At 43.1% G+C, this 12850-nt stretch overlaps 1 long non-coding RNA gene across 6 annotated transcripts in view; it reads right to left on the minus strand.

Annotated features, from left to right (window-relative positions):
• Window positions 1–12850, minus strand: part of LOC129703503 (uncharacterized) — a 69519-nt gene that overhangs the window by 29725 nt on the left and 26944 nt on the right. For 2 of the 6 annotated variants that reach the window (XR_008724569.1, XR_008724568.1), the window contains one exon: window positions 3549–3609. The exons of 2 other annotated variants lie outside the window; for them this stretch is intronic. This is a non-coding gene — a long non-coding RNA (uncharacterized LOC129703503). Of the gene's footprint in view, window positions 1–3548; window positions 3610–7650; window positions 7706–7752; window positions 8035–12850 lie in introns of those variants that run through there. 2 more of the 6 variants (XR_008724570.1, XR_008724571.1) reach the window with 2 other exon arrangements.

The following is a 12850-nucleotide window of genomic DNA, read 5'->3' on the forward strand; positions in this document are numbered from 1 at the left end:
ATGTCTGGAGTGGGAACCAATTCATGATGCCCGCATTTAACCATACGATTACCATCCAAGCCATGGAGTTTAATGCCAAAAGCATAATTCCTCGACGAGGAACAGGCATTAGTGTCAATGATGCCATGGAAAATCCAGACTTTTACACAAAGGAATTGACAGAGAACGATGCTTGTAATAACCTGTGCTAGATTTTACAGAAGGCTAGTTTATGGCACAAACTCAACACAGGAGGTAGGATGAAGGGCAGATGGAACCTGGTGGTGGAGGGGGAAGAAAACTAGAGGACAGGTGCACGTGTGGGGGAAAACGGCAGGACTTTGAATTGCCCAAAATTTGAAATTTCAATGTAGCATGGGTTTTATGCTATTCACATGGAATATAAGGATGACCCATTCCTTCTCTCCAGTGATGCTGCCTGACCCGCTGAGTTACTCCTGCAATTTGTGTCTATCTTTGGTTTAAACTAGCATCTGCAGTTCCTTCCTACACATGTCATTCCTCAGTTATTGGCCTCCCTACATCAATAGAAGGAGGAGGACAGACATGTTGGTGTGGGAGCGGAAAGGTACATTAAATGTCCTGCAATGAGAAGCTGAGGATGCCTTTGTGGGTGTGCACAGGTCGCTTTGTCCACAAATAGTTTTTCCAATATAAAGGAGACTACATTGTAAGCATCTAATAGTGTAGTAGTAATTTCTCAGACTTAAAACAGATCTTCTTTTCCTGCATCAGCAGTAACTGCAATTCAAAGCAGCACCATGGATATTCCTGTATCTCCACGATATCTCAAAGGCAGCTCGACCATTTATTTTAGTGAAACCCATATCACATTTGAAAAAATACGACCTTTGACCCTAGCTGGACAATAAGAGAGCCGACATTAATAGCTGTGACCTAGGAAGGAATTACAATAGAATGCGCTCCCATTCATAGTTCCTGGAAGGAGGCACTTTATGATAGACCAACTCTAAAAGGTGAACGATTTAACTACACTCTGTGATTAAACTGTTAGCGAGTCTAGCATGGATACCAGATAGAGATAAGAGCACAAAAATTAAAGCAACACAAAGACAAGAGGAGCATAACACAACTCTAACTATGATTTTAACTTCCTTGGCTTCACCCTATCCAGTCCTTCCCCACATTATCAGCTACTGAAAACTAACTAGAGTTTGAAGGATGAGGATTAGTTGTCAGTTTGCAAGTGGTGGAATAGTCACACCTCATGTTCATTGTGCTAACTGCTGGGGATTCAATCTCACCATGATATGATTACCTAGTCCAAATCCAGCCTTTATTAGCTTCAATATTTTCTCATTGTCTTAGCCTTCGTCCTAACTGGGATTTATTCTTGATTTATTTCAAGCCTTCAAGCCGTGTTTCGTGAAGAACAAAGGCATTAGCATTGTTTATTTTACTTTCCAAAGAAGGTTTTTAATTATAATGTAGGGCTACATCTGGTTGTATTCCCTGTTTAAAGAAATGTTAGTTGGCTCCTGTCACAGAGAAGGTAAAGTTTAATATACTGTGGACCTTGCATAAAGTTGTATTAGGATTAGGGTTACAGATGGGGGAGGCATTTGGTTTAGGATCGCCATATGCCAAGCTTAAATGATGCGAGTAATAAGCAGGAACCTCCAGTTGTCAAAATATTAAATTTACATTTCATACTCCGATACAAATTGATCAGATTAGGATAGACACTGATAGCGGGAGTAACTCAGCGGGACATGCAGCATCTCTGGACGGAAGGATTGGGTGACGTTTCGGGTCGAGACCCTTCGCATTTGGATCCAGACAACTGACACTACCCACCAAACTTTGATCTTTCCTTCCTCCAACTCATTTTATTTTAATGTTGATGTCTGCAAATATACAAACATTTTTAGGTTTAGGTTTATTATTGTTACGTGTAACGAAGTAGAGTGCAACGTTTTGTTTTGCATGTTATCCAATCAAATCAGATAATGCCATATCAATATGGTAATACCATACATGCAATCAAGTCAAGCTCAAGAGCAATAGGTACAATAAAGGGGGAAATGAGAGTACAGAGTATTGTGTGCTTGGGCCTCCCAATCTTTCTCAAACTAAAATCAGAGCAAGTAATCCGCTGCGCATCAACACTCTCCTCCCTATTATCTACAAAGACAGAGATGCATTTTGGCCCAATTTCTGCTGCTAATCTATTACAAAGGAAAATGGAGGTGAAAGAGACAGTAGATACTGGAATCTGGAGCATTAAAAAAAAAACATTGAAGGAACTCCAGGTCAGGCAGCATCTGTTGAGGAAGGGTCACAGCATCTGTTGAGGAAGGGGGGGAAAGAATATCACTGTCCTACGCCAAGTTCTATCAGCAAAGGACTGTTGATTGCCACTAGAAAATGGTGTCATTACTTTCTACAAAGAAGGGGGTAGAGTGGGAGAGAAAAATGAATGGAGCACAAAGATTAGGGAACAAAAGAAGAAAGGAGTTGGAAAAAGTACAAGTCACACTTCCAACTCAGGTCAGGCACAGCCAACTCTGCAAGTCTAAATTCTGCATACAAAAAGCAGAGTTCCTGTCTTGCTTGGAGAAATCCCAAACGCTCTAAACTCCTGCCACTTTCCCAAATATTATTCTCTTTCTTCACTCTCCTAATGGGCCTGTCCCACTTAAGCGACTGCAGGAGACTATGCAGTCGCCACATGTTCGTGGGTGGTTGCCGGGGAGTCGCCTTCATGGTCGTGAGGAGTTCCCATTTTCTGGGAACTAGTCGCGGCCTCATTATGGTCGCCGCAAATTTTTCAACATGTTGAAAAATTACCGGCAACTAGAATGAAGCCGCAATGGAGAGTAGTGAGAATTCTCGTGCCGTAGGTGGGTCGCCAGGAGGTCCTAGTGGGTTGCCAGGATGTCCAAGGTTCTCGTAGGTTGTAGCTGGTGCTGACTGGTGAATTTCATTGGCTCATTGGGAAAAATAAACGTAAGCAGTAGTTTTCAGAACCAAGGATAACCGACCGGTAATGTTAATGTCTGCCGAGCTTCACAGAGGTGCATCTCTGGCTTCTTAAAAGTTGTCTCCACTCCTCCCCCCCCCCCCCCCCCCCCCCCCCCCCCCCCCCCCCCCCCCCCCCCCCCCCCCCCCCCCCCTCTCTCTTAAAGGACTTACCGTACACTGTGCTTTAGCCGTCTTAATTACAGCGCGAACCTTCCTGTTCATCGCGGTGCCACCTTGGCTTCGCACCGTGTGAATTTCACTCGACAGCACTCTCCCCGCTTGCCCTGGCTACGTGTGTGTGCGCGACAGTCGCCATTCCAGTTTTTCAATCGCCCAAGTAGGACAGACCCAATAGATAGCTGGAAGGAAAGCTTCTGCGCAATGAGAAGAACTACTGATCTTTCACTCGTTGACAGCCAGCTAGAACTTATCACACAGACCCAGCCTACACCTTTCATTCTCAAACTATTGACAAATTCAATATTTTGTCCAACATCCAATAAAGAAACAAACCCAAAAATGCCAGCACTCAAGCTCGTGACTGATATCTGTGCCCAATTCACCTGTAGTTTGGAGAGCAGCCACACTGGATTGAGCTCCCAAGCACAGAAGATCTCTGAAAACCTGTAAACAATAAAAACTTGGATGTAAATAAAGAACGTGCTTTTTTTCCCTTTAACACATTTTTCACAATTCTCAACTTCCAAATCCTATTTTTAGCTATCATAACGGAATAAACATGGCCAGATCTTGCAAATAGAATGTGATAAAGGACGGTTAATCTAATCAAAATGAATGATGTTGGTTGAGAGATTAAAATTATCTTGGGCATGAAAGTTGATCAAACTCATTCACAGATGAGGCAACCAAAACTCTAGATTCTGCTAACTGATGCTGGCTCCATGGTGGGTCTCACCCAGGCACAGTCAGTAGAGCAATGCGTCACAACACCAGCAGTCCAGGATCAATCCCGATCTTGGCTGTTGTCTGTGTCGAGTTTGCAGGTACTCCCTGCGACTGCCTGGATTTCTGTTTCCAAAATAAGCTGGTTAATCAGTCAAATCACCCCTCACAAGTGGGTAAGTGGAGGAATCTGGGAGAGTTGATGGGAATGCGGGGGGGGGGGGGGGGAGAATAAAAATGGGTTGAGGTCAAAAGGGTGTGAACAGGGGTGGTAGGGGTAGATTTAATCAGGCCAAGGGACTTGTTTCCGTGCTGTGTGACTCCATGACAGTATGTTTTACAGGAGTGTAGGATGGATATATGACTCTTGATTCTGTTGAGAGTCATTCTGCAAAGTGTACCCGCTGGCACATCATCCCAAACCCAACCTGGATAGATTAATGCACAAAGCCACGACCCAAACCCTAACCCAAAAGCACAACGTGGCCAACAGTGGTTCCTGATCATTCCAAAGAAGGGTCCCGGAACATCACCTGGGTGGCCCATCTTTTTTCTCCGGGGATGCTGTCTGACCCGCTGAGTTACTCCAGCACTTCGTTTTGCTCATGATTCCAGCATTGCAGTTCCTTGCTACTCCATGGTTGAAGATTTAATGCTTGTTTATTCAAATCACATGGTTGCACCTGATATAAAGATTCCAGTTACCCAAAACTGGAATAATTACACTGCAAACACTCCAGTCGCATTCTATACCCACAATCACAACACACCATATCTCAACCTTGTGAGTGTGCAGTTCTTTCGTCCGAGGGTGGCGAATCTGAGGAATTCTTTGCCACAGAAGGCTGAATCAATGGATATCTATACGGCAGAGATAGAAAGATTCTTGGTTAGTACTGGTGTCAGGGGTTAGGGGGAGAATGGAGTAAGGAGGGAGAGATAGATCAGCCATTATTGAATGGCGGAGGAGACTTAATGGGCCGAATGGTCTAGTTCAGCTCCTAACACTTATGACCAATCTATGTCTGGCACCCTGAGAAAGAACTGCCCTCCCCAGCTAATCAAAAATAGAGTCCCCAAATCTGGAGCTGATCAAAGTGACAACACAGAGCTGGGTGGTACAAGCGTTATAACTGTAAACATCCATCATGTTGTTACCCATCGGTCACATTGGCCGAGGCTCTGTAGAAGGAACATACTGCAAGATCATGGAGGGTTTTGGCCTGAGGACTCCAGCCAGGAGGTTCAGGGCTTGAATCCTTACCTAGGTGGACAATGCACTGCACCTTTGGGAGAGCATTACACATCAACCGTGTTTACAAGAACGCTAAAGATCTGCCATCACAACATAAGGTTCCATCAAGCAGCCACCATAAAAAGCACATTGGCAACTTATATGCTGTTTGTGAATCCAAGCCGTCATATTGCTGTCATATTTATTTGGTCGAAGCTGCAGACAAACACAACCTCCAACATGTTCAGAAAAGACAATTAGGCCGATACGGATGCATATTCCAGCCAACCCTAGCAGAGGGAGTAAATGCTCGAGGCAAATGTGGTCTGGCCCTCCTGGTTCTGACGGTGAATAAAGAGCTATCTTACCACCCATTTGAAGGCAAAAGGATTGACCTGCTCCAATCTATTTATTAGATGCATGTCATGTGCCAAAGCTCAAAAGATGTGGAAAAACATAGAAACAAAGAACTGCAGTTGCTGGGTTATACCAAAGATAGATAAAGTGCTGGCTTAACTCAGCAGGTCAGACAGCATCACCAGAGAAAAATGATGGGCCACCCATCTTTTTTTTTACCAGAGGTGCTGCCAAACCCCGAGTTACAAGTTTCGCTCAAAGGATATGGACTTAATTCTCAAACAAGCTACAAGTGTTCAGAAGCACCTTCTAACAGCACATGGATGTGAAATGCTTTAGTTCAAACATCTCCCACATCACCACCACCAATGTCTCTTAAATCTTAAACCAACATCAAAATTATTTCACGACAGCTCCCTCTCTAATTCACCTAAATGTTATCCACATCACACAACTCCTGATCGGTTGATCCTCCAGGCATGTGTACTACCCTTTGACGGAGCAATTCATCTCCAACAATCCCACTGATGCTTTGCTCACCCAACAATCTCCACCACACCCCATGTAGCTCCCATCTCACCACTAGATATAGCCAGACTCCAGTACAAACCCACAACAAACTCCTCCCCAAAGACATCAGCCCCTCCTCTTTTCTGAAAGGTTACGCTTCCATCACCCAGCTTTTATTTCAACACTGCTCGGCTGGACACCCACAAGTGTTTTTCCTACTTAAATAAACAGCAGTTTACATCCATTGAGACAAACAGCAAAATCAGACCCATTTTTTACACTCATCCTCCTCACAGCTCCCCGATTCCACCACCCACCTACACACTCAGGGCAATTTACCCACCAACCCACACGGTCACAGGGAGGACAGGCAAATCCACACGGACAGCACCCATGGTCAGGATTGAACCCAGGTCTATGGGGCTGTGATTCAGCAGCTCTACCAGCTACAGTACTGTGCTGATCACACACACGTGTGGAGTGATTGTGTCGTCCTGGGTTAAAATGTTAGCCATAAGATCACACGGAATAGGAGCAGAATTAGTCCATTCGGACCACTGATTCAGCAACAGCAGCACCCTGGGCTCTGCTCCTTGGGTCCAAGCATAGTTAACCCTCAGTGCCTCATCAAATTGGCAGAAAGAGGTGGTGCTGCAAAGATCAGCCAGGGTGCTTCTTCTCTGCAAAGCACCCACCTAAGCATTGGGAGAGTGAAAAATGAGAACCAAGCCAACGGTAGACCTGTGGAATTCTCCACGCCTGAGCCAGTGGAACATGAGCAATGGAGGAAAGCAAATCACAGGGGCAGTGCTGAAGGAGGGTCTTGCTCACTGATTAACTTCAGCCAGTTACATACAGGCGGCCTGGTCCTCAACGAAGCAAGCAAAACGTTCCAGGGAAATCCAACATAGATTTCCAGAAAATAAATACACGGCAACGTAATCTGCTGGAAAAGGCGAAAATCGCCCTTCCACAGTAAAAAAAAAACACAAACTGGTGGGATCCGTCTCTCTCCCACGCGCACTTAAATTCTCCAAAATTAAAATATGGCAGCAACAGAAAGAGTCCAGATTCCAAAATTATAGCTCAACAACATGAAAACACGAAGAAAGAAACGCTTCGCAGTGAACTTTGCGCCCAGTTCATGTGCGTTTAAGGAGGGAACTGTACAGAAAGGCGCGCGTCTGTTGTGATTTGAACCGTACGGTTAGTTCTGGAGGAGGGGTTCGTATTTTACAACTAAAAATCGGAGATTTCCCCTACCCCTCCCCCAGATGTTGTTGGCTTAATTTCCAATTTCGGTTTCAGGTTCTTTCCCCCAACCACCCATTCCCCTATCCCGAAGTCTCGGCGCTGCATTTGCTGGCGTCTTTGTTCCTCTCTTCGGGAGAGAGGGGGGACGGAGGTGGAAAGACAGATAGTCGAGCACGGAAAGGCCACAAGCCGGAAGAAAGGCCTGCTGCAACTCAACTTAACAAAAGTGGCGCACTTCAGCCCAGCGTGCATAATCTCTCAATGTGCCCCGGAGGGTGGGGGGTGGCGAAGAGAGATTTTGTTTTAACTGGCAGAGGAAAAGCAAACAACGGGTTCTTGCAAATCCAGAGTAAAACGCACCCGTCGTCACATACGCGCGAAATAAAAAATAAAAGTCGAAAACCCACCCACGGCGCGAAGGATCGAAGGCAACAATTCTATGGGGAGAGAGAAGCGACGATCCACGTGTTTGCGCCATCAGCCCGAAACTTACAAGCCGCGAAACTTACAATGTCCGAACGTTCTACAATGTAGCGCTGGGCGGTAACAATGTAGCGAGTGCGGCAACTTCGAGCACCGCTGCCTTTCCATCCCCTTCGCCCGGAATCACTCCTTTCACAACCAAAAAGGACAAGTAAAAAGGAGAGGGGGTGGGGTGGTGTTCATACTGTCCTCGCCGTTAATACTCCGACGTCCCTTTATTTGCAAAAAAAACCCTCTTGTTTTAAGACTTCCTTCTGCCCTTCTCCAGTTTTGTTTTGTTGTTTGCACGAATAAAGTATGTTACATTAACCACCAAAAAAAACAGGGAGGGAGGGGGGGCGACTGAAGATACATGGAAATAGACAGAGATTCTGGCTGCAAACAGTAAAGAGAGGGAGGGAGGAGGGGTATAACGCAGTGATGTCATGGGCTTGCCAATCAGTATGCAAAAATCCAATCGGATCCCATTTAATTTCACGGTTCAGGATACAAGGCTTCCCGACCTCCAGCCACGGCACTGGAAGCATTCTGAAGTAACTATTGCCCTTAAAATACAATCCAAGCAAAGACTGAAACTTCTGACTTTGTTTAAGTTATGTTAAAATTAGTTACCGCCTAATCCATGTATGTACACAGAAAAAGCCAAAGTTGGTTTGTAGTTCTAGTGGAAAATTCACCCAGCATCTCGATCTCCCTTGAAAATGGATGGTTCAATTCAGAATAACTTGCCCGAATTCGTTTCTCAAAATAAAATATAAATAAAGAAGTTGCTGCGATAAATATGTGACGGTGTTTATTTCACGTTAACGAAAATTATTCAAGCCCGTTTAAAGTCATCCAGCGTTAGGGAAAAGTGCGAAACGCTTTTTTTGCGATTTGTAAACTACATACGCGGATTTAAACTGAAAACATCGCATCCGCGCTGTACCTCATTCTGGACGCTGCATGGGAGGCAAGGGAGCACTGGTTAACAAATCTCGCTGACATCTTGAGGCACCTCCACCCACCCTCGTTAAATGATTTTTAATTCTTGTTTTGTTGCAGAACTGTTCTCTAAAACACACCGAGCCAAGGTGCACGACCAGCCTAGGACGGTGTTCTACTGAAAACCAGAGAAACGCTACCGTGTTGAGCTACTAAATACTTAAAAACAACGTTTACAGTTCCCCCCAGATTATAAACAAACGTGTTTACAAGATAAAGCGCCAAACTGAAATACTCAATTCTTCTTTTTAAAAGTACGGGATACAACTGTATATATATTAGGGTTATATATATATTTGAAAATAAGTATAAAATTGAGAGTAGAAGCAACTTTCTGTATTAAAGTGTAATTTTAAAACACAATATTTGAAATCGCTTTACAGTTTGCAAATAAGCATAATACAAAGGACTATTTCACCTAATCATGTCCTGTGAACAAAAAAAATTGCAATTTATTATTCTTTAAATGAATTAATAAAATTAGAATAATTTCAATGCTACCAAAAAAAGGTTAAGTATTTGCAAATAAACACAACTGCTGGTGAGCTGGGAGTTTTCCCAACCAAATAGAATCAGGGGACAGAACACTCAATTCTGCCTGCCATGACAAATATAAGATATAACACCTTTAGAAACATAGAAAATAGGTGCAGGAGTAGGCCATTTGGCCCTTCGAGCCTGCACCGCCATTCGATATGATCATGGCTGACTTCAGACCAGGTTAAAGGAGTTAAATTACAAAATTATTTTGTTCCAACATTAAGACTGAACAATGATCCGATACAAGTATGTAGAATAATAAAATAATTCCAGAGCAATGAACTGAAAACATTTCATCTGGACTGGGACTTAAAAAAATGTTCTTATAAATCTGGAAGGAATTTATTTGCAGCACAGTAACTTTGTGTGTAAATCTAGAACCCTCTTTCTCCTACAAGGTTGTGTACAGTGGATAACAGATCAAGGTGGGCATATGGCTAAACTATAGATCAGTTACAATCCAACAGGCTTGGAACATTGAATGGAATCACAAGAAACATCAGATTCTGGAATCTTGTGTGAAAAACCACTGGAGGAACTAAACGGGTCAGGCAGCATCTGTGGAGAGAAAAATGTAAAGACAACATTTAAGGTCTGAACCTTTCTTTAGTCCATTCCGTCTACAGATGCTGCCTGACCCACTGAGTTCCTTCAGCAGTCAGCCTTGTTCTAGGATTATAGCACCAGCAGTTTCTTGTGTCTCCATTTTACTTATCCATTGCAAAATCTTCTCAAAGTATGCCCACTCTGAAGAAGCTCTCCTTCAGTCTGAGTTCCGCCAGCAGTTTGTATTTTGCTTCAAAAGTTGAATATCTGACTCACATTTGCACACATTCTGAAAGAATAGCATTCCATAATAGGAATACAACTTAATGAGCAAAATGAATACAGGCAGCAGAAACATTTTTTATTCATTGCCAGGATTACATAAACGTCCACCAAAATAATCACCTGCCCCTATCCACCACCACCCTACAAACAAAATGTGGGATGGGTCAGAAGGCATGACATGTGATCCGTGCATGACATGTGATTAGAGGGTGCATTTGGAACCAATGGAACTGGCTTCCATTCCAGTGAAAAGCAGTCCCCAATATAAACAAGCACAGAAGTAGTGTTGTAGCCACAGCTCCCCAAATGAATGGGGATGATTTTAACACCAGGGCAATAGAACACTAGCATTTCAGGTCTGATTAAAATTCATTTTCTCTGCCCCAATTTCACCTCCTACCTTGCCAGCAGCATTCACACAATGAACCACAATGCTTCCAGAATTCTAATATAAACAAAGCAAGAATCCCAAACCAGGTCTCCATCGGTGGAATTCCTAATGAAGGGAATTTGTTTTCCCCACACTCTGTTCACTGGGAACTGGTTTGAGACGGACATGTGCTTATTTGACATGGAATAAACTTGTTCCATCCCTCTGGACTATTTTACCATCTATTAGATAAGGTGGACAAAAATCTAATGTCTTGACATTTGAATAGGTTATTCTGCTTTGAGGAGGGAAGCCTGAACAGAGTTTAGTTGTGAAGCACAGTCCCTCACAATCAATTAACCTGCCAATATTTGGCTCACCTGTTACACTGCCAAAGCCATGTTTGGAGGCTGCCATTTTCTCATACAGCCAAAACAACAAATTATCTCAGCATACAAACTGGCATTCCAGAAAGTAGTGTTCACTGCAGACTGTAACTATGCACCACACTATAGATGTTTTTGGTGTGATCAGAGTGTGTTATATTAAAGCTAAGATTTACATTTCAAGCACCCTGTCCAACCAAAAGAACAAGATGGAAGCATTGGTCATAGCCCTTTGAACTTGGGTGGAAGATAACCATTCCATCAAGATCATAGATGATCTTGTACCCATGTGACATTTTCCTGCCCTACCCCTTATCCCTTAAGATCTTTAAAAATACTGAGATTGTGATCCCCCTAGTTCAAGACTCTTTGGCCAACAGGATATCTTTCACCACGTCCAGCTTGTCAAGCCCTCAAGAATTTTGTGGCTGTCAATGAAATCACCTCTCACTCTCCTAAACTCTCGAAAATACAGGCCTAATCTACATAATCTCTTTCATTCAGCAAACCTGATGTCCCTGGAAATAGACCAGTAATTTTTTGTGCATTCCCTCTATGGCAACTACGTCATAATTTTGTACGTAATGAGACTAAAACTATACGCAATGTTTCAGGTGCATTCTCACCAAGGCCCTGGACACAATAAAACATCTTTATTTCTGCACTCAAATATTCTCACAATAAAAGCCAACATACCATTTGCCTTCCTTATCACTTGCTACACCTGCATGTTCAATTCAGTGTACAAGGATGCTGTGTACAAGGATCACACGATGATCCCTTGAACGTCAACATTTCCCAACCTCTGAACATTTAACAAATTCTCTGCTCCGTGCACTAACAAGGATGATGATGCTTCCCCGCATCATATCCCACCTGCTATGTTCTTGCTCACTCACTGAGCTTGTCCTTGTCCCTTGAAGCCTTGTTATATCCTGTGCTCTACACAGAATTCACCCAGTTTCGTATCTCAGCAGACTTGAAAATACAACATTTAGTCCCCTCGACCAAATTGTTAATAAAGTTTGGACAGCTGGAGGCCAAGCATGGATCCCTGCACTAACCTACCAGTTCAAGTCTGCTCACAGAAAAATCCACTTATTCTCACATTGCAGTCAGAGTGATAACCAATTCTCAATCCACTTCAGTGTATTAGTCCCCACGCATTCTAATTTAGTTGGAAACCGTATCAAAATCTTTCTGAAAATCTAAATACACCAACCTCAGATTTCCCCTTTATCCTTTCTGCTATTTAAATCCTAAAGGGAACTCCAGTTAATTATAATCAAAAATGAGTTTCCTTTCATAAATACATGCCAACTTCGCTCAATTCTATAATTCTTTTCAAAGCATTATTATTACACTGGGAACTTCCAGGCAAGATTAAGCCTCATACATTATCCCAAGAATATGTCTCAACACCTACTGGATCAGTGATTATTGTCCCCATTTCCTGCCTCAGACATTTTGTGATCCACATTGTGTCCACTTTGTGATAAATTCCAGGCATTTTTTTCTGTAGCTCTGTTCTCTGAATTGACAATAAAATGCTTCATGCATTACCAATTAATGACAAGTGTAATCTATAATGTAGATCAAGCTGCATACAAGGAAAATAATCTGGTCCTAACTTGGTGACACTTTGTTCTAAATTTCCAGTTATATCATTGGGAATTTCCAAGAAATCCTTAGGAACTGTGGAGGAAATTGAAATGTCATTTTCCATTCTCTGCGTTGTTCCCCAAGGCTGTCAAATGCAGAACTCAAGTTACTTGATGTAGCAGTTGTAGCAACAGTGAAGCTATCATATTGTCCCAATTACACCACAAAACTGACAGTAATCAATATTTCCTAGCACGTGCAATGTAATGCAAAATCCCGTGAGTTACCAGTGACTCCACCCTTGTCCACAAGCAATACCCCTTCCCACTGTTCTCCAAGGCAAGCAGGGAATTCACAAAACGTACATATTTCATACATGTTTTGCTTTGTTACACAAGATTTAGGCATGTT

This window comes from Leucoraja erinacea, chromosome 14 (genome assembly GCF_028641065.1).
Source record: "Leucoraja erinacea ecotype New England chromosome 14, Leri_hhj_1, whole genome shotgun sequence".
NCBI lineage: Eukaryota > Metazoa > Chordata > Chondrichthyes > Rajiformes > Rajidae > Leucoraja > Leucoraja erinaceus.